Source organism: Gorilla gorilla, chromosome 18 (genome assembly GCF_029281585.2).
Source record: "Gorilla gorilla gorilla isolate KB3781 chromosome 18, NHGRI_mGorGor1-v2.1_pri, whole genome shotgun sequence".
NCBI classification, from domain to species: Eukaryota; Metazoa; Chordata; class Mammalia; order Primates; family Hominidae; genus Gorilla; species Gorilla gorilla.
In genome coordinates, this window is record NC_073242.2 from 86,514,623 (window position 1) to 86,540,566 (window position 25,944).

The following is a 25,944-nucleotide window of genomic DNA, read 5'->3' on the forward strand; positions in this document are numbered from 1 at the left end:
TTTAGTAGGCAGGTCCAGGCAGCAGCTGCCATTTGAGATAGAGCAGGCTTGGGTCAGCAATCCCGTTTCCTACCATCCCCTCCACCTCCTGGATCTCCTGGACCTTGTGGCCACATCAGTTACCATTTATCATTGCTTTTCTTTTGTTTTTCTTATAGTGAGGATATTTTTCTCTTAGCCAAGTCTCCATCAAAAGTAGGTCAAGTCATAGGAGACAATGAAGCCACATGAGGAGAACGGCACAAATGTGGACTCTCCGTCTACGTGACAGACGAGGTCACAGCTTAGAAATAATAGGTTTAGTCTTTAAAAACAGCCCTGGGCTCTCCCTCTCCCTCTCCCTCTCCCTCTCCCTCTCCCTCTCCCCACGGTCTCCCTCTCCCTCTCTTTCCACGGTCTCCCTCTGATGCCGAGCCGAAGCTGGACGGTACTGCTGCCATCTCAGCTCACTGCAACCTCCCTGCCTGATTCTCCTGCCTCAGCCTGCCGAGTGCCTGCGATTGCAGGCGCGCGCCGCCACGCCTGACTGGTTTTCGTATTTTTTTGGTGGAGACGGGGTTTTGCTGTGTCGGCCGGGCTGGTCTCCAGCTCCTAACCGCGAGTGATCTGCCAGCCTCGGCCTCCCGAGGTGCCGGGATTGCAGACGGAGTCTCCTTAACTCAGTGCTCAATGGCGCCCAGGCTGGAGTGCAGTGGCGTGATCTCGGCTCGCTACAACCACCTCCCAGCCGCCTGCCTTGGCCTCCCAAAGAGCCGAGATTGCAGCCTCTGCCCGGCCGCCCCCCCCTCTGGGAAGCGAGGAGCGTCTCCGCCTGGCCGCCCATCGTCTGGGATGTGAGGAGCCCCTCTGCCTGGCTGCCCAGTCTGGAAAGTGAGGAGCGTCTCTGCCCGGCCGCCATCCCATCTAGGAAGTGAGGAGCGCCTCTTCCCGGCCGCCATCACATCTGGGAAGTGAGGAGCGTCTCTGCCCGGCCGCCCATCGTCTGAGATGTGGGGAGCACCTCTGCCCTGCCGCCCCGTCCGGGATGTGAGGAGCGTCTCTGCCTGGCCGCCCCGTCTGAGAAGTGAGGAGACCCTCTGCCTGGCAACTGCCCCGTCTGAGAAGTGAGCAGCCCCTCCGCCCGGGAACTGCCCCGTCTGAGAAGTGAGGAGCCCCTCCGCCCAGCAGCCACCCCGTCTGGGAAGTGAGGAGCGTCTCCGCCCGGCAGCCACCTCGTCCGGGAGGGAGGTGGGGGGGTCAGCCCCCCGCCCGGCCAGCCACCCTGTCCGGGAGGTGAGGGGCGCCTCTGCCCGGCCGCCCCTACTGGGAAGTGAGGAGCCCCTCTGCCCGGCCAGCCGCCCCGTCCGGGAGGGAGGTGGGGGGGTCAGCCCCCCGCCCGGCCAGCCGCCCCGTCCGGGAGGGAGGTGGGGGGGTTACCCCCCCACCTGGCCAGCCGCCCCCGTCCGGGAGGTGAGGGGCGCTTCTGCCCGGCCGCCCCTACTGGGAAGTGAGGAGCCCCTCTGCCCGGCCACCACCCGTCTGGGAGGTGTACCCAACAGCTCATTGAGAACGGGCCATGAAGACAATGGCGGTTTTGTGGAATAGAAAGGGGAGAAAGGTGGGGAAAAGATTGGGAAATCGGATGGTTGCCATGTCTGTGTAGAAAGAGGTAGACATGGGAGACTTCATTTTGTTCTGTACTAAGAAAAATTCTTCTGCCTTGGGATCCTGTTGATCTGTGACCTTACCCCCAACCCTGTGCTCTCTGAAACATGTGCTGTATCCACTCAGGGTTGAATGGATTAAGGGCGGTGCAAGATGTGCTTTGTTAACCAGATGCTTGAAGGCAGCATGCTCGTTAAGAGTCATCACCATTCCCTAATCTCAAGTACCCAGGGACACAAACACTGCGGAAGGCCGCAAGGTCCTCTGCCTAGGAAAACCAGAGAACTTTGTTCACTTGTTTATCTGCTGACCTTCCCTCCACTATTGTCCTGTGACCCTGCCAAATCCCCCTCTGCAAGAAACACCCAAGAATGATCAATAAAAAATAAAAAATAAATAAAAAAAAAAGTAGGTCAAAGGCTGGCGCGGTGCCTCACGCCTATAATCCCAGCACTTTGAGAGGCTGAGGTGGGTAGAGCACTTGAAGTCAGGAGTTCGAGACCAGCCTGGCCAACATGGTGAAACCCTGTCTCTACTAAAACTACAAAAATTAGCCAAGTGTCATGGCACACCCCAGTAATCCCACCTACTTGGGAGGCTGAGGCAGGAGAATGGCTTGAACTTTTGAGGCAGAAGCTGCAGTGAGCTGAGATCGCGCCACTGCACTCACTCCAGCCCAGGTGACAGCAAGACTCCGTCTAAAAAAAAAAAAAAAAAAAAAAAGTAGATCAAGGAAAGCCAGACCATGATGGGCACATGGCTTCTCTCATACCCTGCTGGCTTCCCTTGTTTCACTACCTGCTAAACCTCATAGATTCGGGCTTGTAGGAATCACTCTGCCTCTGTGCAATGCTGTAAATTGCGGCTCTCCCCCTGCCGTGAGCTCCCCCTGCTCTGCCCCAAACCCAAGCTTGTGTAGCTTTCGCCCCTTCCCACCCCGAGGAAGGAGCTCCACTGCAGGCCTGGTTCCAGCCCCCAAACTCTCCCCGCACACCACCCACCAGCAACACAAGACACCAACAGAGGCTTTGAAATGAAAAGATGTGTCTCTGTCTTTTCATCACATTCTTAGGTAAGATTGCAACCTTCTCAGCAGGCTCAGGATGAGAAGCAGGAGTGGGAGAGACTTGTATTCTGGCTCAGTCCAGAGCAATTCCCCAGGGATCCTGGAGTGTTTGTGTAGTTTCATTTTCTTTCAGTTTCAGAGCTAAATGTTAGCTGAAGCCATTCCCACAATTAATGCACAGTTTGGATGGGACCATTTTTTTGTTTTTTTGAGACAGAGTCTCATTCTGCCACCCAGGCTGGAGTGCAGTGGGTGATCTTGGCTCACGGCAGCCTCCACCTCCCAGGTTCAAGGGATTCTCCTGCCTCAGCTTCCCGAGTAGCTGGGACTACAGGCGCGTGCCACCATGCCCAGCTAATTTTTTTTTTTTGTATTTTTAGTAGAGATGGGGTTTCACCATGTTAACCAGGATGGTCTTGATCTCCTGACCTTGTGATCCACCCCCCCTCGGCCTCCCAAAGTTCTGGGATTACAGGCATGAGCCACCACACCTGGCCCTTGACCTACTTTTGATGGAGACTTGGGCTCAGAGAAAAATATCCTCACTATAAGAAAAACAAGAAGAGCAATGATAAATGGTAACTGATGTGGGCACAAGGTATGGGGGATCCAGGAGGTAGAGGGGATGGTAGGAAACAAGAGAGCTGACCCAAGCCTGCTCTATCTCAAATGGCAGCTGCTGCCTGGACCTGCCCACTGTCACCCTGGGGGAGTACGGGTGTTATTATATAACATTAGTTATAAAATAATAGCAGACATTGTTCATGTAATGTTTACCATGTGCCAGGCAACGTGTGAAATTCTTTATGTACAATGATCCTCATCTTACTAATGATGAAAGCAAGGCTCTCAGGTTGGGCATGGTGGCTGAAGCCTGTGGTCCCAGCACTTCGGGAGGCAGAGGCGGGCAGATCACTTGAGCCCAGAAATTAGAGACCAGCCTGGGCAACATGGTGAAACCGCATCTCTATAAAAATACAAAATTAGCTGGGCGCAGTGGCATGTGCCTGTAGTCCCTGTTACTTGGGAGGCTGAGGTGGGAGAATCACCTGAGCCCAGGGAGGTCAAGGCTGCAATGAGCCATGATCATGCCTGTGCATTCCAGCCTGGACAAAAGAGCAAGACCCTGCCTCAAAAAAAACAAAAAAAAAAAAGAAACAGGGGAGACAGAGAGAGAAAGAGAGAGAGAGAGAGAAAGGGAGAGAGAGGAGGCAAGGAAGGAAGGAAGGGAGGGAGGAAAGGGAGGGAGAGGAAAGAAGGAGAGAGAAAGAGAAGAAAGAAAGAAAGAAAGAAAGATGAAAGAAAGAGAAAGAGGAAAGAAAGAAAGAAAAGAAAAAGAAAAGAAAGACAGAAAGAAAGAAAAAGAAAGGAAAGAAAGAGAAAGAAAGAAAGAAAGAGAAAGAGAAAGAAAGAGAAAGAGAGAAAGAAAGAAAGAAAAAGAAAAGAGAGAGAAAGGCTCTCAAATGACATGTGACTTGCTCAGGGTGAGGCAGCTTATAAGCAGCAGAGCAGGGATAGAACTCAAGGTCTTTCTCCAGAACTCAGCCTAAGCATTACAGAGAAAAGTGTGAGACACAGACTCTCAAAAGTGCAGGCTCCTAAGCCCCACTTCTGACCTGCTGAGTTCAGGCTTCAGGCGTGGTGGTCGCCCCTTCAAGCTGCACCATTCTCCCACCCCCGCCTCAGCCTCCTGCTCTCTCCTCTTCCTCAGTCCACCCTGCACTGCCTCCAAATTAGGGGATTTGATGCCTGTCCAAAGTTTTGGAGCCCACTGCACCGGACCACCGGCTCCCACCCCCCAAGGTTCTCAGGCCCTGAGCTTCTCACCCTCTGATCTTTGCCGTTGAGTCCCCTGTGTCCTCTGTACATTCCCCAAAAGGGTGAGGCCAGACAGAAAAACACAGAAATGAATGGCCGGGAATTTCCTGCTTGAGGTTGAGTAACAGGCGCCCGGAAGGCATGGTGTATGTGTGTGTATTGTGTGTATGTGTGTTGTGTGTGTGTGAGCATTATGTGTATCTGTGTAGTATGTGTGTATATGTGTGTATATGTGTATATGTGTATTGTGTGTATGTGTGTATATGTGTATTGTGTGTATGTGTGTAGTATGTGTGTATATGTGTATAGTGTATTGTGTAGTATGTGTGTGTATATGTGTGTGTGCATTGTGTGTATGTGTGTAGTATGTGTGTATATGTGTGTGTAGTGTATGTGTGTGGTATGTTTGTATATGTGTGTATGTGTATTGTGTGAATGTGTGTAGTGTGTCTGTGCATTGTGTGTATGTGTGTAGCATGTGTATGTGTGTATGTGTATTGTCTGTATGTGTGTAGTGTATGTATGCATGTGTTTATGCATATACGTATATGTGTATGTGTGTGCTGTGCATATGTGTGCATTGTACATATGTGTCGTGTATAAATGTGTGTAGTGTATGTATGTATGTGTTTATATGTATGTGTGTTTGTGTGTATGTGTGTACTATGCATGTGTGTGCATTGTGTGCATGTGTGTGTAGTGTGTGTATGCATGTGTATGTGTGTACTGTGCATGTGTGTGCATTTTGTGTATGTGTAGTGTATATGTGTGTATTCATGTAGTGTATGTATGCATGTGTTGTATGTGTGTATGCATGCATATGTGTATACTGTGCATGTGTGTGCATTGTGTGTATGTGTAGTGCATGTTTGTATGAGTGTGTGTAGTTTGCATATGCGAGTGTTTATGTGTATGTGTGTATATGTGTGTTCTGTGTGTATATGTGTCTGTGCTCTGCACATGTGTGTCTGTGTGTGTGCGCACATGCCCAGTTCCTCCCAGATGTACATAAGCGCTCAGGAGACCACCCGTGCCCTGTTCAGTTCTGCTCAGACATGTGCTTTCCTGGATAAATAATGATTTAGCTGCAAAGACTTAAGAAAAGATCTACTGCCAGGCTGGCTTTCCTGAACTGGCAGCAAAGTTCAATGGCTGAAACCCATGCAGGATCTCTTTAATCGTGCCAAACTGAGGTGGGGAGTGTGCCTCTGAACCCAGGAGAATTCCAGAGCAGCACATGTTTTGAAGAGATGCCCCTCTCTTACCTTCAGGGGATCCTGTTATCTCCAGAGGCCAGAATAGGATTATTTGCAATGAGCAATTTCTAGCAATGCAGGAGCAAAACATAACATGGGACTCCCTGGCTGCATGACTTTGGGCAGGTTACTTAACCTCTCTGGGTCTTGGTTCTCTCTGTTGTAAAATGGGAATAATAACAACTCATCTCAGGGGTGAAGGTATCATGAGATAACCCTTAAACATGTAGAAAAATGACATTCCCATAGTGAGCTCTCAGTAAACAGATGTATGATCATGCAATAGATGTTCTCAAAGGGTTTGAAGTAACCTATTTATATTTGCTTTTGTTATTGGGTACCCAAACAAGACTATAGAATTATAAGATATCTATAAAGAAACACAGTCTTCTTGGTTTTCAGTAAAGTAGGGTGAAGAAACATTATAGTGTCATTAACGAGAGCAGAATAATTTGTGACTGAGTGCAGTGGCTCACACCTGTAATCTTAGCACTTTGGGAGGCCAAGGCAGGAGGATTGCTTGAGGTCGGGAGTTTGAGATCAGCCTGGGCAGCATAGTGACACCCTATATATACAAAAAATAAAAAATTAGCCGGGCATGGTGGCACACATCTCTATTCCCAACTATACAGGATGTTGAGGCAGGAGGATTGCTTGAGCCAGGAGTTTGAGGTTACAGTGAGCTGTGATTGCACCACTGCACTTCACCCTAGGTGGCACAGTGAGACCCTGTTTTGAAAAATAAATAAATAAATTGATTAATTAAAAAATAATCATCTTAACTTGCATAATTTTTCCCTAAGCCCATAGATGCTGTTCAAGTTGATGTAGCTTTTCTAAATTACTTTTGAACTTGGTGCTATTGCTTGAATATGACTCCCAAAAGTTTGTGTGTTGGAAACGTGGTCTCCAATGGTGGCAGTGTGGAGAGGTGGGATCTTTTGAAGGTGATTGGGTCAGGAGAACTCTGCCCTCATGAATGAATTAATCCACTCATGGATTAATGGGCTATCACAGGGGGCTTGGCTATCACAGGGGGCTTATTTATCACAAGAGTGTGTCTGTTATAAAAACCAGTTTCACTCTCTCGTGAGGCTCCTCACCATGTGATACCCTGCCCCACCTTGGGACTCTGCAGAGGCCCCATCAGCAAGATGGTTCTCACCAGATGCAGCCCTTCAACCTTGTGCTCTCTAGCCTGCAGAACTGTAAGAAACAAATTTCCTTTCTCCATAAATTGCCCAGTCTGTGGTATTCAGTTAAGCAACAGAAAATAGGCTGAGATACTTGGTAAGGTCAAAATGCACAAATCTCAACTAATTAATTGTTGACTAGCAGGCTGACTTGGGACAGAAAGGAAAGTCTGTTTGCTTTCAAGAACTTGGCGACTGGAGTATTCAGTTTCCTGAATATTTCTGGCTTGCTGCCTCCTGAACACTCGAGGGGACTGCTCTTCCTGAGCCTTTTGGGGTTTTGGTGGGAGTCAAATGATCAGTTCTGGCCAGTGAGCTGGGAGTGGAAGCAGCGTGTGCCACACAAGCTTCAAGCATTTAATTGCTGATGGAAGACCCACCAGAGCTTTCAGTACCTCCAGCACAGCATCTGACAACACTCCAGAAAATGGCTGCATCCTACAGTGAGGGTGAATCAGAGCCTCCAGCCACGGAAAGAGCCCCGGCTAATCTATGTCACGAAGTGTGAGGAAGAAATAAACCTTCGTGGTTTAAGCCACAGAGAGTTTGAGGATATTTGTTATTGCATCATATCTTAGCCCATCCTGATGGATACAGCATCCAGGAAGAAAAAATATGACTGCTTGGACTAAATAGGCATGACTTGTCCGTAATCTGCATGATGCTATTAAAAAGCTTGAAAACAGAGAATGATTAAGGAATGTCATCAATATTTCACAACTAGGCCCAGAAGTTTTAACACCTTGCAACGTATAGGACATCCCTGCCTAAAGAAAAAATGCTGCTCCCTCTCCCTCTCCCTCTCCCTCTCCCTCTCCCTCTCCCTCTCCCTCTCCCTCTCTTTCCACAGTCTCCCTCTGATGCCGAGCCGAAGCTGGACGGTACTGCTGCCATCTCAGCTCACTGCAACCTCCCTGCCTGATTCTCCTGCCTCAGCCTGCCGAGTGCCTGCGATTGCAGGCGCGCGCCGCCACGCCTGACTGGTTTTCATATTTTTTTGGTGGAGACGGGGTTTTGCTGTGTCGGCCGGGCTGGTCTCCAGCTCCTAACCGCGAGTGATCTGCCAGCCTCGGCCTCCCGAGGTGCCGAGATTGCAGACGGAGTCTCGTTAACTCAGTGCTCAATGGCGCCCAGGCTGGAGTGCAGTGGCGTGATCTCGGCTCGCTACAACCACCTCCCAGCCGCCTGCCTTGGCCTCCCAAAGAGCCGAGATTGCAGCCTCTGCCCGGCCGCCCCCCCCCCGTCTGGGAAGCGAGGAGCGTCTCCGCCTGGCCGCCCATCGTCTGGGATGTGAGGAGCCCCTCTGCCTGGCTGCCCAGTCTGGAAAGTGAGGAGCGTCTCTGCCCGGCCGCCATCCCATCTAGGAAGTGAGGAGCGCCTCTTCCCGGCCGCCATCACATCTGGGAAGTGAGGAGTGTCTCTGCCCGGCCGCCCATCGTCTGAGATGTGGGGAGCACCTCTGCCCTGCCGCCCCGTCCGGGATGTGAGGAGCGTCTCTGCCCGGCCGCCCCGTCTGAGAAGTGAGGAGACCCTCTGCCTGGCAACTGCCCCGTCTGAGAAGTGAGCAGCCCCTCCGCCCGGCAGCCGCCCCGTCTGAGAAGTGAGGAGCCCCTCCGCCCAGCAGCCACCCCGTCTGGGAAGTGAGGAGCGTCTCCGCCCGGCAGCCACCTCGTCCGGGAGGGAGGTGGGGGGATCAGCCCCCCGCCCGGCCAGCCGCCCCGTCCGGGAGGGAGGTGGGGGGGTTACCCCCCCACCTGGCCAGCCGCCCCCGTCCGGGAGGTGAGGGGCGCCTCTGCCCGGCCGCCCCTACTGGGAAGTGAGGAGCCCCTCTGCCCGGCAAGCTGCCCCGTCCGGGAGGGAGGTGGGGGGGTCAGCCCCCCGCCCGGCCAGCCGCCCCGTCTGGGAGGGAGGTGGGGGGGTCAGCCCCCCGCCCGGCCAGCCGCCCCGTCCGGGAGGGAGGTGGGGGGGTTACCCCCCCACCTGGCCAGCCGCCCCCGTCCGGGAGGTGAGGGGCGCCTCTGCCCAGCCGCCCCTACTGGGAAGTGAGGAGCCCCTCTGCCCGGCCAGCCGCCCCGTCCGGGAGGTGTACCCAACAGCTCATTGAGAACGGGCCATGAAGACAATGGCGGTTTTGTGGAATAGAAAGGGGAGAAAGATGGGGAAAAGATTGGGAAATCGGATGGTTGCCGTGTCTGTGTAGAAAGAGGTAGACATGGGAGACTTTTCATTTTGTTCTGTACTAAGAAAAATTCTTCTGCCTTGGGATCCTGTTGATCTGTGACCTTACCCCCAACCCTGTGCTCTCTGAAACATGTGCTGTATCCACTCAGGGTTGAATGGATTAAGGGCGGTGCAAGATGTGCTTTGTTAACCAGATGCTTGAAGGCAGCATGCTCGTTAAAAGTCATCACCACTCCCTAATCTCAAGTACCCAGGGACACAAACACTGCGGAGGGCCGCAAGGTCCTCTGCCTAGGAAAACCAGAGAACTTTCTTCACTTGTTTATCTGCTGACCTTCCCTCCACTATTGTCCTGTGACCCTGCCAAATCCCCCTCTGCAAGAAACACCCAAGAATGATCAATAAAAAATAAAAAATAAAAATAAAAATAAAAAAAAAAAAAAAGAAAACACCAGGCACAGTAGCTCACACTTGTAATCCCAGCACTTTGAGAGGCTGAGACGGGTGGATTGCTTGATCCCAGGAATTCAAAACCAGCCTGGGCAATGTGGGGAGACCCCATCTGTACTACAAACACAAAAGTTAGCCTGGTGTGGCAGTGTGCATCTATAGACCCGTTCCAGCTACAGGGACTCAAAAAAAAAAAAAAAAAAAAAAAAAGGATAGGAAAAAAAAACTGAAAACAAGCTGGGCGTGGGTGGCTCACACCCAGTGCTTTAGGAGGCTGAGGCTGGAGGATTGTTTGAGTCCAGGAGTTGGACAGCAGCCTGGGCAACATAGGGAGAGCCTGTCTCTACAAGAAAAACAAAACAAACAAACAAACAAAAAACAAGCGTGGTGGCACACACCTGTAGCTCCAGCTACTGAGGTAAGAGGATAGCTTGAGCTTGGGAGGTTGAGGCTACAATGAGCCATGATCGTGCTGCTGCACTCCAGCCTGGGCAACAAAGCAATTCCTTGTCTCAAAAAAAAAAAAAAAAAAATCTTGAAAACATGCTGTTAGCTGGCTGTCCTCTTCATCTCTTCTTTCATCCTTTTTGCAGATGCTTGGAGGTCACCCTCAGCACGGCCCACTGTCTATGGTGTCTGTGGATTTATCTGGAATTCTCACTGAGTGGAGTTGGAAAGGGGAAAGGCTTTACAGTTTCTCTGAAATACGTTGGTGCTCGAGAGTTTTAATGGCTCGGATGTTGTGATGGTTAGTGTTGAGTGTCAACTTGATTGGATGCAAAGTATTGTTCCTAGGTGTGTCTGTGAGGGTGTTGCCAAAGGAGAGCAACAGTTGAGTCAGTGGACTGGAAGAGGCAGACCCACCCTCAATCTGGGTGGGCACAATCTAATCAGCTGCCAGCACGGCTAGAATAAAAGCAGGCAGAAGAACATGGAAAGACTAGACTGGCTTTGCCTCCCAGCCTATATCTTTCTCCCATGCTGGATGCTTCTTGCCCTCCAACATCGGACTCCAAGTTCTTCAGCTTTGGGACTCAGGCTGGCTTCCTTGCTCCTTGGCTTGCAGATGGCCTGTTGTGGAATGTCACCTTGTGATCATGTGAGTCAATACTCCTTAATAAATTTCCCTTTATATATACATCTATCTTTTTAGTTCTGTTCCTCTAGAGAACCCTGACTAATACAGATATGCTTCAGCAGACAAGGAAGTAAATAGGGAAAAGAATAGTAACATTATCCAGCCTCACCTCATTGCCAGTTGATCTGGGTCGGCCAGTTTTGCAAGCACCTCCTAAGCCCAGAAGCCAAACCAGGGTAACCTGGGCCTGTGGGCACAGGAATCAGGTGTGTAGGCACAGCTCTAGGGACCAGCAAGGGCAGTTTCTGTGTCTTAGTTTTCCTGGAGGGTTTCCATGGGTCAATTGGCTTTACCCTCATCCTCCTACTGCCAGTTCCCATCCTTCTCACCCTCTCCCAGCACATTTGTCCACAGATTTTTTTTTTTTTTTGAGATGGATTCTCTCTCTGTCACCCAGGGTGGAGTCCAGTGGCACACTCTTGGCTCACTGCAACCTCCGCCTCCTAGGTTCAAGCAGTTCTGTCTCAGCCTCCTGAGTAGCTGGGTTTACAGGCACACACCACCATACCCAGCTGATTTTTTTGTGTGTTCTGTTTTTGTTTTTGTTTTGTATTTTTGGTATTTTTAGTAGAGATGGGGTTGGCCAGGCTCTTCTCAAACTCCTGACCTCAGGTGATCCACCTGCCTCCCAAAGTGATTGGTGCTGATTGGTGCATTTTATAGATTTTTAAGTATTTTTTTCTTTTTTCTTTTTTCTTTTTTTTTTTTTGAAACAGAGTTTGTGCTCTTCTTGCCCAGGCTGGAGTGAAATGGCACAATCTTGGCTCACTGCAACCTCTGCCTTCTGGGTTCAAGCGATTCTCCTGCCTCAGCCTTCCAAGTAGCTGGGACTACAGGCGCGTGCCACCACGCCTGGATAATTATTTGTATATAGTAGAGACAGGGTTTCACCATATTGGTCAGGCTGGTCTCAAATTCCTGACCTCAGGTGATCTAACCACCTCGGCCTCCCAAAGTGCTGGGATTGCAGGTATCAGCCACCACACCCAGCTGATTTTCTTTATATTTCAAGTCAGTCTTCTCTCTGCCTGAGAGAACTTACCCCTTAACTAGTCCCCTGGCCAACTTCTATTCATCCTTTGTCTCAGCTTAGATGTCACCTCTTCCAGGAGGCCTTCCCTGACTTCTAAGTTTAAGGAAGGTTTCCTGTTAAGGGGACTCATGGCCCCTGGGGTCTTCCCTCATAACCCTCACGTGACCTGGCTGTACCTGCCTGCCCCACTGTGTTTCTGAAAGATCTGTGAGGGAAGGCATGGATGTGCCCTGTTTCCCTTTGTGTCCCAGTGACCACTGCAGATCCTGGAAAGGGTGAAGAGGGGAAAGGCCAGAGCCCACCCATCTGTGTCTTTTGACACTCCTTGTGCCGTGCCCCTTTCCAACTGATGGAAAGCCCACCTTGTCCTTGTGGGGCGCTGAATTTCAAGGAATTTCCTGGTGGAAAATATTTAACTCCCTCAAACGACTGTCAGAGACTGAAAGTGATCATCTGTGATGTGTTCAAGTCACTCCTGAGCTCCTCGAATCCTCCAATTGTTACCAAGTAATGGACTTGCTGCCTGATGTGAGTAGAAGCCAATATTATAGCACCACTTTTGCGAAAAGAAAAAGCTTTATTCCAAGTCACCTGGCAAGGAGACAGGAGACAACACTCAAATCTGCCTCCCTGATCCCCGGGTGGGTCAAGTTGTTATGGCACTGTTAACTAGTCCCAGGGATGCCCATGTGGCCGGTTGCCACGCTGGTGGTGCTAAGGATCAGGAGGTGGAAGTTTTCTCTGATTGCACCCGGCCAGGTTACATGACATGCAGTTTTGGCTCCGTGCCATCTGTAACAACTCAAGCAATGGTAAACTGGTTTGAGCTGGTCCTGTGGTTATGCAATCACCAGCACATCCAGGCCAAGACATTGTCCCCAGGCAGGCCAGAATCCCCAGGAAGCCTGGACTGGGTCACGCCCTGCTTGTTGCCCAATCTCTCCAGAGGAGTGAGGAGGCAAGGGAGAATCTAGAAGCTCTGGAGTCTCAGTGTGTCTCCAGTTGGTTCCTGCCAGTGGGTTCATGGTCTCGCTGACTTCAAGAATGAAGCCGCTGACCTTTGCAGTGAGTGCTACAGCTCTTAAAGATGGCACGGACCCAAAGAGTGAGTGGTAGCAAGGTTTACTGTGAAGAGCAAAAGGACAAAGCTTCCACAGCATGGAAGGGGACCCAAGCAGGTTGCTGCTGCTGGCTGGGGGTGGGCAGCATTTAGTCTCTTATTGGCCCCACCCATGTTCCATTTCTGTCCTATCAGAGTGCTCTTTTTTTCAATCCTCCGCACGATTGGCTACTTTTAGAATCCTGCCGATTGGTGTGTTTTACAGATTGCTGATTGATGCATTTTACAGAGTGCTGGTTGGTGCATTTTACAGAGTGCTGATTGGTGCATTTTACAATCCTCTTGCTAGCTACAGAGCACTGATTGGTACGTTGTTACAGAGCGCTGATTGTGGCATTTTATAATCCACTTGCTAGCTACAGAGTGCTGATTAGTGCATTTTTACAGAGTGCTGATTGGTGCATTTTACAATCCCCTTGCTAGCTGCAGAGCGCTGATTGGTGCATTTTGCAATCCTAGCTACAGAGTGCTGATTGGTGCGTTTTACATTCCTCTTGCTGGACAGAAAAGTTCTCCAAGTCTCCACTCGACCCAGGAAGTCCAGCTGGCTTTACCTCTCAATCCCCACTCTAAACAGGACACCCCAACTGCTGTTGAGAATTGGGTGATGACTGCTCTAGCTACTTCCTGCTGGATAGGGGCAAAGAAGGGGCCCTGCAGCAGTAGTGTCCTCCAGAGGGGAACTCTCTGGGCCAAAGGGCCAGTGGGTCGATCCAGGGGTCCTCGGTAGAAGTTGTTAGTTGAGCTCATTTGGGGTTCCATTTTTAAAACCATCTATAGCTTGATGGCCTCAATCCTGGAGGAAACAAATTTGACAAGGAGGTCAAAAATACAGGGCCCGAAGGCAAATAATAGCAAGATAGCTGTCACGGGACCTAGAAAAGGGAGAAGCATGTCGCCCAACTCCAGAAGTGGGTATAAGAGTTTGAAAGGCATTGTCTGATTTCAGAAGCCTTTTCCTGTAAACACCGGGTGGTGTCTCATACTATCCCTGACAGGTTAGTGTAAAAACAACACTCTTCCCCTAAGAAGGTACAAAGTCCTCCTTTCTCAGCAGTGAGGAGGTCTAGGCCTCAGTGGTTTTGGAGAGTCACTGCTGCCAAAGAGTCTATTTGGGACTGTAGAGTAAGGATAGATTTTGTTATTTCTTGCAAACTATCTTAGAAATCCTTTGAGAGTGTGTGGTAGTAGGATAATGAAGTAGATACACTGGCTATTCTGGTTCTTGTAACAGTGGCCATTCCTATCCCTATAAGCAGGGGTATTAGTTGTATTGCTCTGCACTGACGGACTTGAGCTTTGAGGCGCACTGATAGGGTCTGATTTCCTGGGGCAATGTCAATGTTGGGACTTAGGAAGACTAAGGTGCAGGTGCCTGTCCGGTTGGTGGGGAGGCAGATATAGGTTGAAGTTCCACATAAGAAGAATATGCCTTGGCTGGGTAGACAGAACTGGTTGTGTATGTTAAAAAGGTGTGTGAGTTTGTTGTTTTCATTTTCCCATTCTCCTAGAGTACTTGCCAAGGTAGCTCCAGTGAGCAGCTGGAAAGGAGTGTTGGGAGCAAACTGAGTGGCTCCCTGTGTTCTATTTTACCATTGGAGAAAAAATCGTTTTGTATCTATTAGGAACCATTCAAGAGAGTGATTGAAATAGGGAATGAGAAGGCATTCACTAGTGGTGGGGGCGCTGCTGCAGGGGGTCCAGGGGTGAATGGTCATGCAGGGAGTATGTTTGCCATTACAAAACCTGGACTGTTTGTTAAGCAGGAAGGAGGTGATGATTTTTGGAGGCTCTGAGAAGCGGACAAGCCATCTGAATGGAGCTGTTTGGGTGAGTCGGAAGTTACTGTGATCAGTTGGGGCTTGAAGTTGTAGGGTGTAATTACACTGATGGGATAGTAGGTGCCCCAGGGGCAGTCCTGATAACAGGTTGCATTGGATGCATAAAGGGGCTTGGAAAGTTAAGACAGTATTTGTGGTTACAGGGCCATGTATGGGTTTTTCATTGCTTGTGTAATAGGTTAGGTTGGAAATGTAAGAGTGTAAAAGCTGGATTGCGAAGCTTTGGGGAAGCCCAAATCTAGGAATTATTTCATGAATTAGGACTTTAACCACTTCCTGATCCTTCTCTGTCTTTCAAGGGAAGGCTTCTATCCAATTTGTAAAGGTTTCAACACAGACTAACAAGTATTGAAATCCCCTTGACTTAGGCATATGAGTGACGTCTAACTGCCAGTCCTCTCTGGGATAGTGCCCTATTCTTTGTTGCCCCAGAGGGGCCTTACGATGGGCCAAGGGATTATGCCTTTGGCACACATCACGGGCTTTGACTACTTGTCGGATGGTCCGGAGGAGATTTGGCCCTGTAAATAGGGATTTGGCCATTTGATGAGTGTTCTCAATACCCATATGAAAACTTTGGTGGAGGGTCTTAAGTATTTTCCACTGGCTGCCCTCTTCTGTCGTTAACCATCCCGAGGGGAGAAAACTATGCCCCCATGAAAGTCCCCATTCTGTTTCAGTCAGGGAATACTGGGGCTTAATCTCTTGGAGAGGGTTGTTCCATACCAAGGGTCCTTCTCTAGGTATTTCTAATGGGAGGTTCCACCTGGCAGCAATTTTGACCTCAGCGTCTGCCTGACGGTTTCCTTCTGCCTTTTCTCCTTCACCTTTTTGATGGCTTCGGCAGTGTAAGACTGCCACTTCCTTGGGGTCTTGCACTGCATGCGATAACTCCATGATTTTCTTGTGGTATTTAATGGGAGCTCCCCCAGAGGTTAGGAACTCCCTTTCTTTCCATATTGCAGCATGGGCATGTAGGATTAGATAAGCACACTTGCTATCTGTGTACACATGTATTCTTTTTTTCCTTTCCCAGTTCTAAGGCTTCGGTAAGTGCCACTAGTTCTGGTAACTGGGTGCTGGTCCCTAGGGGAAGAGGCTTACTTTCAAGTACTGTTACATCACTAACTATGGCATAACCTGCCCTTTGTATCCCATTCTCCGCAAATGAACTTCCATCAGTGTATAGGTTAAGGTCAGGATTAGCTAAGGGGACTTCCAAGAGATCCTCTTGGGTGGCATAAGTCTGGGCTGCAATTTGTTGGCAGTCATGCTCAATTGGTTCCCCATCCTCTGGGAGAAAAGTAGCAGGGCTGAGGGCCGCACAGGTGCATATTTGAAGCACCAGTCCCTCAAGGAGTAGCACCTGGTATCTAAGCAGGTGGTTGTCTGATAGCCATAAATTTCTTTTGGCACCTAGTATGCCATTTACATCATGAGTAGTCCAGATGGTGAAATCCTTTCCTTGTATTATTTTGATAGCCTCTGATACTAACATGGCCACCACTGCAACTACCCATAAACAGTGAGGCCAGCCTTTAGCTACTACATCAATTTCCTTACTTAGGTATGCGACTGGTTGTGGGGTTGTTCCTTGAGTCTGAGTAAGGACTCCAAGAGCTATTCCCACTCTCTCTGTGATGTATAAAGAGAAGTTTTGTCCTCTGGGAAGGCTTAAGGCTGGAGCTTGTACTAGGGCCTGCTTTAAGGTTTTGAAGGCTGTTTCTGCCTCTGGTTCCCATTCTACTAGATGGCCCTCTGGGTCTCCTTGATTAGAGTATAGAGAGGCTTGGCCATCTCGCTGTATCTGGGGATCCATAGTTGGCAAAAGCCAGTGATCCCAAGGAACCCGTGCAACTGTTTTAATGTCTTAGGGTGAGGATAAGCCAGTATAGGCTGTATTCGTTCTTTGCTGAGGGCCCTGGTTCCTCTGGCTAAGATTAGGCCTAGATATTTGACTTGTTGTAGGCAGAGCTGGGCCTTCAATTTAGATGCCTTGTACCCTTGATTAGCTAGAAAGTTCAAGAGATCTAGAGTAGCCTGCTGGCATGAGGCTTCCAAACTGGTAGCCAAAAGTAAATCATCCACATACTAAAGGACCAGAGTCCCTGAACTTGAGAAGTGGCCTAGATCTTGGGCCAGTGCCTGACCAAACAGATGAGAGCTATCCCTAAACCTTGAGGCAAGACTGTCCATGTAAGTTGGGATGTGTGGTCTGTGGGATCCTCAAAGGCAAAGAGAAACTGGGAGTCAGAGTGCAGGGGAATGCAGAAGAAGCCATCCTTGAGGTCCAGAACAGTGAACAATTCTGCTTCCTCTGGTATTTGAGAGTAGGGTGTAGGGGTTGGGTACAGCTGGATATAGAGGAATTACTGCCTCATTGATGAGTCTAAGATCTTGCATCAGGACTCTCTGAGTGCCAGAGCTTCTGCCATCTGGATGTTTTCCTGGGCCTCCCCTTCTCCCACCCCTGGTTCTCACCTGGACCTGTCTGACCTGTTTCCAGGTGCTTATACATTGCCACGACCACCATCCGATCAATGAAGTAGAAATCCCATCCACATGGCTGGGGCCCTCTTTCTAGAGTGTCAGGGATAGGTAACCACCAGGGCAACAGCAGTGGTGGCCTGGGGAGAGGTGGAGGAAAGGAGTCATTAGTTTATTGCCAGAGATGCTGATCAATAAGACATCGACCTTCTTTTTTTTACTTATTTATTTTTTTTATTTTTGGAGAAGGAATCTTGCTTTATCGCCCAGGCTGGAGTGCAAAGGTGGGATCTTGGCTCACTGCAACCTCTGCCTCCTAGGTTCAAGCGATTCTTCTGCTTCAGCCTCCGAAGTAGCTGGGACTACAGGTGTGTGCCACCTTGCCCAGCTAATTTTTTATTTTTAGTAGAGATGGGGTTTCACCATGTTGGCCAGGCTGGTCTTGAACTCCTGACCTCAGGTGATCTGCCCCCTTGGCCTCCCCAAGTGTTGGTATTACAGGCGTAAGCCACTGCTCCTGGCCTGACATGGACCTTCTTCTCATGAGGTTCACTGTCCACATGATATCCCTGTGAGCCTTTGGATGCATTTTCTCATTGTCATCCCTGTCACAGCTCAAAGATGAGCTCGTGCTCATAGTGTTACGAAAACACCATGGGTGCAGTCTAGGTCCTGCTGCTCCCCACACAGAAAGCCAATCACTGAGACACCAAGTATTGCCAAGGAAGACTTTAATCGAGTGCTGCAACCAAGCAGATGGGAGCTCAGTCTGAAATCCATCTCCCTGATTGACTAAAACCAGGAGTTTATACAGCAGAGAAGAAATGTAACAATGTATAAGAAAACAGGAACTGGCAGGATGCGGTGGCTCACGCCTGTAATCCCAGCACTTTGGGAGGCCGAGGTGGGAGGATCACGAGGTCAGGAGATCGAGACCATCCTGGCTAACGCGGTGAAATCCTATCTCTACTAAAAATACAAAAAATTAGCCAGGAGTAGTGGCGGGCGCCTGTAATCTCAGCTACTTGGGAGGCTGAGGCAGGAGAATGGCGTGAACCCGAGAGGCGGAGCTTGCAGTGAGCTGATATTGCGCCACTGCACTCCAGCCTGGGCAACAGAGTGAGACTCCATCTCAAAAAAAAAATTATAAAATATAAAAGAAAACAGGAACTAGACAGGGGCAATGAAGCAATCATGGTGAATGAGGGGGTCTGGTATTTGGTACAGTGATCTGGTGGGTTTCAGTTCTTTGACACTTTTTTTTTTTTTTTGAGTGGCCCAATGGTCATTCCTTGCAGAAGGAACTCAGATAAAGCAAACATAAGTTTCAAGCTTTAAGACCAGAAGGGTCAATTTCCATGTTTGTCCGAAGAACAGTGTATGGGAGCATTGGGCTGGTTTCCATCTGAGCCCCGTTTTCCAGATGGGAATGCAAAGGCACAGAGAGATTCAGAAATTTACCTGGGCCGGGCACAATGGCTCATGCCTGTAATCCCAGCACTTTGGGAGGCCAACCGGGGTGGATCACCTGCGGTCAGGAGTTCCAGACCAGCCTGGCCAGCATGGTGAAACCCCATCTCTACTAAAACTACAAAAATCAGCCATGCTTGGTGGCGTGTGCTTGTAATCCCAGCTACTTGGGAGGCTGAGGAAGGGGAATCACTTGATCCTGGAGACAGAAGTTGCAGTGAGCTGAGACCATGCCATTGCACTCCAGCCTGGGTGACAAGAGCGAGACCCCATCTCAAAAAAAAAAAAAAGAAACTTACCCAAAGCCACGCACTTAGTAACTAAGCCAGCAGGCAGCCTCACTCCAGACACCCTTCTTCTTCTTCTTCTTCTTTTTGTAAATTGTGGTATAGTTGGTGTATAGAATAGCATACAATGATGACAAGAAAGAACTATACATTTGGCATATATCAACACAAATGACACTGTCAGGTGTGATGCTGCAAGATGTGGAAGTATAGATACAAGATGATGGTGTCAATATAAAGCTTAGAAATGAGCATGAACAGGCCCGGTGTGGTGGCTCACGCCTGTAATCCTAGCACTTTGGGACACCAAGGCAGGAGGATCATCTGAGGTCAGGAGTTTGAGACCAGCCTGGCCAAGATGGTGGAACCCCGTCTCTACTAAAAATACAAAAATTAGCTGGGCATGGCAGTGCACCCCTATAATCCCAGCTACTCAGGAGGCTGAGGTGGGAGAGTCGCTTGAACCCTGGAGGTAGAGGTTGCAGTGAGACAAGATCACACCACTGCAGTCCAGCTTGGGAAACAGAGCAAGACTCTGTCTGAAAAAAAAAAAAAAGAAAGAAAGAAAAAAAGAAATGTGCGTGAACAATGCTATATATTGCTTAAGGACATACACACATATGAGTTAGTGAGATGTGAAGAAATGCGTGGGACTAATGGCTGCCAAATTCTGTTCCTCTAGTGCACAGAGGCTGTGATTAGGGGAGGAAAGCGGGGCTCAGTGACGTGGTAATACATCTGTTAACCTGGTGGTGGGTACAGTAGTGTGGTTAGCAACACTGATGCCCTACCCAGGCCCCACTCCTTTTGGTTGATTTTGCTTTCAATCACTCTCCTGTGCCCCTCCAAGGAATCTGGCTGATGCTGCCCCCAGGGGACGTCACCTGAGGTCACACCCTTGCTGGGTTTCCACTCCTTCTCTGTCTTCACTCCCCAACTTTCCCTCCACTTCCCCAAGGAGCACATCCTTAATGAACTCAACCTGAGACAGTGGAGAGAGCCCAGTCACCCATAAGCTGAGAGAGCAGAGCCCAGGCAAAGCAGAAAGGAAGGGGGACCCTATTGTTAGCCAAGTGTGGTTCAGGCGAAAGCCCCACAGTGCAGAGGGACAGCCACAGCTCAGAGGGCAGCTGAGGTGCTGGTTCCTCCCTGCAAAGGGCTCTCTAGGGACTCCTGCTTCCCAGGTCTGGGGCTTGCTCAGAAGTGGCCACAGCCCTTCCCAATACCCTCAGCCTCCCCTGAGGAGAGCCATGACCCAGGTGGCACTGTGCGACGTGTCAAATCCCCAAATGCTGTTGAGTCGTGACCCTGTTCCCTGCTGGCTTTTGCAGTGGTTGAGATTCCCAAGGACTTTCAAAGAGGCCAGATCCACCAGGCTCCTTAGAAAGGGTGTGAGGCTTCTTCCCAGGATGCTGGGTGCTTGTCACTGACCCTAGTGCTGAACAGATCTTCCTCGGGTGCCCAGAGGGTCGAGTTTGGCAGGACAATCCCCCCACCCCGACTGCAGGCAGGCTGCCAGACTAGGAGCAGAGGACTTCCGAGTTCTCAGTGACTTCTGTCACTACACCCTGAGGGGTGAACCTCACATTTTCCCAATGTCATCAGGGGACCATAGACCTGCCTTTGAAGTAGCTTGGAAACAGGGACAGATGTTCCTTGGAAAGAGAGTCAGGCTCTAGCAATGAATAAAAGGCACTCATTTATAAGGCTTGAGTGGAAGCTCAGAAGTCCTGGAGCCCAGGCATCAGAGAGACATTGAGACAAGTCCATTGGTAAGAGTGAGAGTAACAAGAAGGGTTTCTGCATTCTGCTTCAGGAACAACACCAGCCTTTTATCCATTCACTCACTTAATCCAAAAACTATGTATTGAAGGCCTACCATGTGCCGAGATATATTCCATTAAAGAAAAGAAACAGAAACCTCTGTCCCATGCAACTTACATCCCAGTAGGATGGGGGTGGGGGTACAGGTGGGAGACAGATAGTAAACAGCAGACATAAGTAAGCGAATGGCCTAGCATGTCAGAGGATATAAGCATTTCAGCAAAAAAAAAAAAAAAAAAGAGCAGAGGAAGAGATGGGGATGGCATGCAATTTGACTTCACTGAAAGATGTAATCTAAACAAATACATATATATTTATTATATATATAACATATATATATAATATATATATATATTTTTTGAGATAGAGTCTTGCTCTGTTGCCCAGGCTGGAGTGTAGTGGTGTGATCTTGGCTCACTGCAACCTCTGCCTCCTGGGTTCAAGCGATTCTCCTGCCTCAGCCTCCCAAGTACCTGGGACTACAGGCACCTGCCACCACGCTCAGCTGATTTTTGTATTTTTAGTAGAGACGGGATTTCTCCATGTTGGCCAGGCTGGTCTCTAACCCCTGACTTCAAGTGATCCACCTGCCTCGGCCTCCCAAAGTGCTGGGATTACAGGCGTGAGCCACCACGCCCGGCCTAAAAAAGTTTGAAAAAGGTGAAGGAGTGAGTCCTGCAGGTATCTGGGGACAGAACATTCCAGGCTGAAAGAAAAGTCCGTGCAAACCTCCTCAGGAAGGAGCATGTCTGTCTGGTTGGTTTGAGGCATAGGGAGGAGGCCAGTGTGGCTGGGGCAGAGTGAACCAGGGAACCAGGAGATACAGGTGGGCAGAGGGCAGGGCACAGAGCTCGCGGGGCCTCGTGGCTGCTGGAGGGTCTTGGACTTGTCCTCTGCGTGAGGTGGAGAGCCACGGGGACGTTCTGAACACGGGAGATTCATGGTCCCTCTGCTGCTGTGCTGAGAATACACTGTAGGGGGCAAGGATGGAGACAGGGAGAGCACCCAGAAGGCAGTTGTAGGAAGCCAGGGATTGATGCTGGTTTCTGGGTGTATTTGGAAAGCAGAGACATGAGCTCACCCAACAGATGGGAAGTTGGGGGCGAGAGGAAGAGGCGTCAGGGATAGCGCCCAGGTTTCTGGCCCTAGTAACCGGAAGGAAGGGGCTGGCAGAGAAGGAGGAGAGAGCAGGTGTAGGGGTGGGTGGGAATCAGAAATTCAGCTTCGGACTTGGGGGGTTGGAGCTGCCTATTTGGCATGGCGAGTAGGCAGCTGGACGTAGAAGGAGGCTGGAGTTTGCAAGAGAAACTTGGGAGTGGTTGGCATATAGATGATATTTAAAGTCAGAAACGTGTACTATTTGCCAGATATAAGCAGTAAGGCAGTTGATGCAAACCAAAGCCTTCTAATGTAATTATTGTTATTATTTTCATTTTGCAGCTGTAGAAACTGAGGCTCAGAGAGAAGTGACTTTGAGCTCACAGTGTCACCGCCTGCTGATGGGAGAGCTGAATTCAAAACCAGGTGACCTGACCTAAAGTCTTTGCTCCTAACCCCTCCACTGCGAGGTGACCCCCTCGCTGGATCTTTCATGGCATGTGTTAGATGAGAGGTGGACGGACTTTGGATCAAGGGAAGATAATCCATACAAGAAGGGGACAGGAGTTTGGAAGCAGCAAACCAAGTCACAAAGTGAGTCACTGGCCCTCAAGAAAGCTGAATGTTGGGGAGCAGGGAGATGAGACTGAATAGGAAGGAGGGGCTAGATGGAAGGTACAGCTTCAAGATTGGCCTGAAAAGTTTTGACTGGATGGGGAAGGAAGCAGGGAGCCATTGACGGTTTTGGAGGAAGGGGGCATTACATGGTCAGGGCAGCCCTTGTGAAAGATCCACCACATGTGGGCATGCAGCTGATGAGGGAGGTGTCAGGAGAGACCAGAGAGGAGGAAACAGGCCCAGAAATTTTTGAGACTCTCTGGGTGTGAAGGATGAGGGCTGAGCCAGTGGAGATGAGAAGGAAGCAAGGAAGCCAAGCTCCCACTGAAGACAGCGCTGAGCAGAGACTCTGCCTGATGTAATGTGGGGGATGGAGGCGAGGAATGAGTCAAGGGCAAAGTTTCAGACTGGGGGGCAGATGGGGAGATGGGAAACAATGCTGGCTTGAACAGAAAAAAAGGAGGCTGGTGTGAGAGGGAACTCGGTTTTGCCCTTCTGGTACTTGGGGCTGAGTGAACCATAGCAGGACAGACTTCTGCTTCCCAGCAGCTCACAGGTTAGTGTGGGGGACAGAACTGCACAGAGCTGGCCAGGCTGCAAGGCAGAGAGAGCTGAGGGGTGCCACAGAAAGATGGGCCGGAAGGAGGAGTGTCCAGGTGGGCGTGTCTGATTAGTTACTGGTCAGGGCTGGAGACAGAGATTTAAGAAGTATTTATCAGGCTGGGCACGGTGGCTCATGCCTGTAATCCCAGCACTTTGGGAGGCCGAGGTGGGCGGATCACGAGATCAGGAGATTGAGACCATCCTGGCTAACACGGTGAAACCCCGTCTCTACTAAAAATACAAAAAAAAAAAAAAATTAGCCGGGCACGGTGGCGGACGCCTGTAGTCCCAGCTATTTGGGAGGCTGAGGCAGGAGAATGGCATGAACCGGGGAGGTGGAGCTTGCAGTAAGCCGAGATAGTGCCGCTGCAGTCTGGCCTGGGCGAAAGAGCAAGACTCCGTCTCAAAAAAAAAAAAAAAAAAAAAAAGAAATATTTATCCAGAGGTAAAAGATCTGGGGTAGATGATGTCAGGGAGGAAGAGAAGGTTGCTTGGGGCAAAAACAAAGTCTAGGACAGAAGCCCAGGCTTGCTCCTGCCACCAGCTAGCTCTGTGCCCATGAAGCAGATTTTTTTTGTTGTTGAAATGGAATCTTGCTCTTTTGCCCAGGCTGGAGCACAGTGCCACAGTCATGGCTCAGTCATGCACCACCATGATGGGCTAATTTTCATTTTATTTTTTTTGTAGAGACAGAGTCTCACTATGTTGCCCAGGCTGGTCTCAGACTCCTGGGCTCAGGCGATCTTCCCACCTCAGCCTCCCAAAGTGCTGGGATTACAGTGGACCAGTTGTTTAAACTACTCTGGTCAGTTCCTAATTTTCTCATCTGTAGAAACTAATAGTTCTTACTCCCTGAAGCTGTTGTGAGGACAAAGTAAACTAATAGACTTAACTGCTGAGATTCCCCTGCCCCAACACCCACCCCAGCCTATAGTGAGAGCTCAGGGACATTTCTGAGAAGAGGAGCTCACAGGGAGCTCAGGGAAGAACCATGTCCTAAATCCCAGTGGGAGGAGCATCAAGAAGGAAGATAGGTTCCCAGGGATGACAAGGCGATTCCCTGAGCCAGCTGGAGACCAGGAACTTTATAGACTTCATCTCAGTTAGTTTTCCAGGTCATACCATGAGGGAGGGTCTATCATCACACCCATTTCACAGATGAGAAAACTGAAGTTCATAAAAATGCTGTTGGTCACACAACCAGGAACAAGTAGAAGAGTGACTGGGACTCAGGGCTGTAGGTAATGATTCCAGAGCCTCTGCTGGTAATCACTGCCCAATGTAAGGCAGTGGGAGGTTCAGGGAGTAGCTGGAGGGGATCAAGAGGCTCAGTGAGAGCACCTTTCCTAGAGCATCAGAGCTGGAAGCCACATTGCTGAGGATTAATTAAATCACAAGTGGGCAGAGAGGAAATGGTAGAGGGAAGTACAGACCACACATCGGAGCAGTTTGGTCATGAATGAAAGGAGAAATGGGAGGGCAGCATGCGAGGGTGTTGAAGTCAAGGGGAGGTCTTTACAGAAGTGGAGAGACAGGATCATGTTGTCAGCAGAGGGAAAGGGGGTCATGGGATTGAAGACAGTAAAGAGCTAGAAGATGGCAGCACAACTGAGGGAAGGAGGCCCCTCTGGGATGAATAAAGGTTGAGATCCAAGCCACGGTTGAAGCAATATAGGTTTGGCAAAAAATGGCCACAACCACAAGGAAGTTGTAAACTAGATGGGGGAGGAGTCAGGGTGTCCTTGGTTAGATTCCTCTGCTTTATCCATGACAGAAGGATTCGGGTGTGTCTCATGAAATGATGGTACACACTGGTTTAAAAACAATTTGGATGAAGGAGGCCCTGGGATAGAATGTAAGTTGGGCCCATGTTGCAGTTCAGAATCTCTAAGTGACCATCCATCTATCCATGCATTCATGCATGTATATATCCATTCATCATCTATCAAGCCATGCACCCATACTTCTATTCATCCATCCAACCACACATCCATCTATCTAGCCATACATCTACACATACACCCACCCATCCATCAGTCCATCCATCTGCTCACCCATCCAGTTTCATGCATCCATCCATCATCCATCAACCCATTCATCCATCCTTCCATTCGTCCATCCATCTGTCATCCATCCATCCATCCATCCACCCATTCATTCATCCATTCATATATCCATCCATTCATCCACCCATCTGTCCATCCATTCATTCATTCATCTACCCATCCATCCACTTATTCTTTTACTATCCATCTACACATCCATCTACCCATCCGTGCATCCATTCATCTACCCATCCATCTATCTATTTATTCTCTCACCATCCATCCACACATCCATCTACCATCCATCCATCCATCCATTCTTCCATCCATCCATCCATCTACCCATCCATCCATCTATTTATTCTTTTGCCATCCATCCACACATCCATCTACCATCCATCCATCTACCCATCCATTTATCCATTCATCTACCCATCCATCTATCCATCCATTCATCTACCCATCCATCTATCTATTTATTCTTTCACCATCCATCCACCAATCCATCTATCCATCATCCATACACACATCCACCCATCCATTTATCTACCATCCATCCATCCATTCTTTCATCCACCTTCCAGCCACTCATCCATCCATCACTCACCCACACGTCCATCCATCATCCATCCACCATCCATCCATTCACTCATTTACCCATCCATATCCATTCACCCATTCATTCATTCACCCATCCATACAACCACTCACCTATTTATACATTCAGTAAACATATATATATTTTTTGAGACAGGGTCTCACTCTGTCGCCC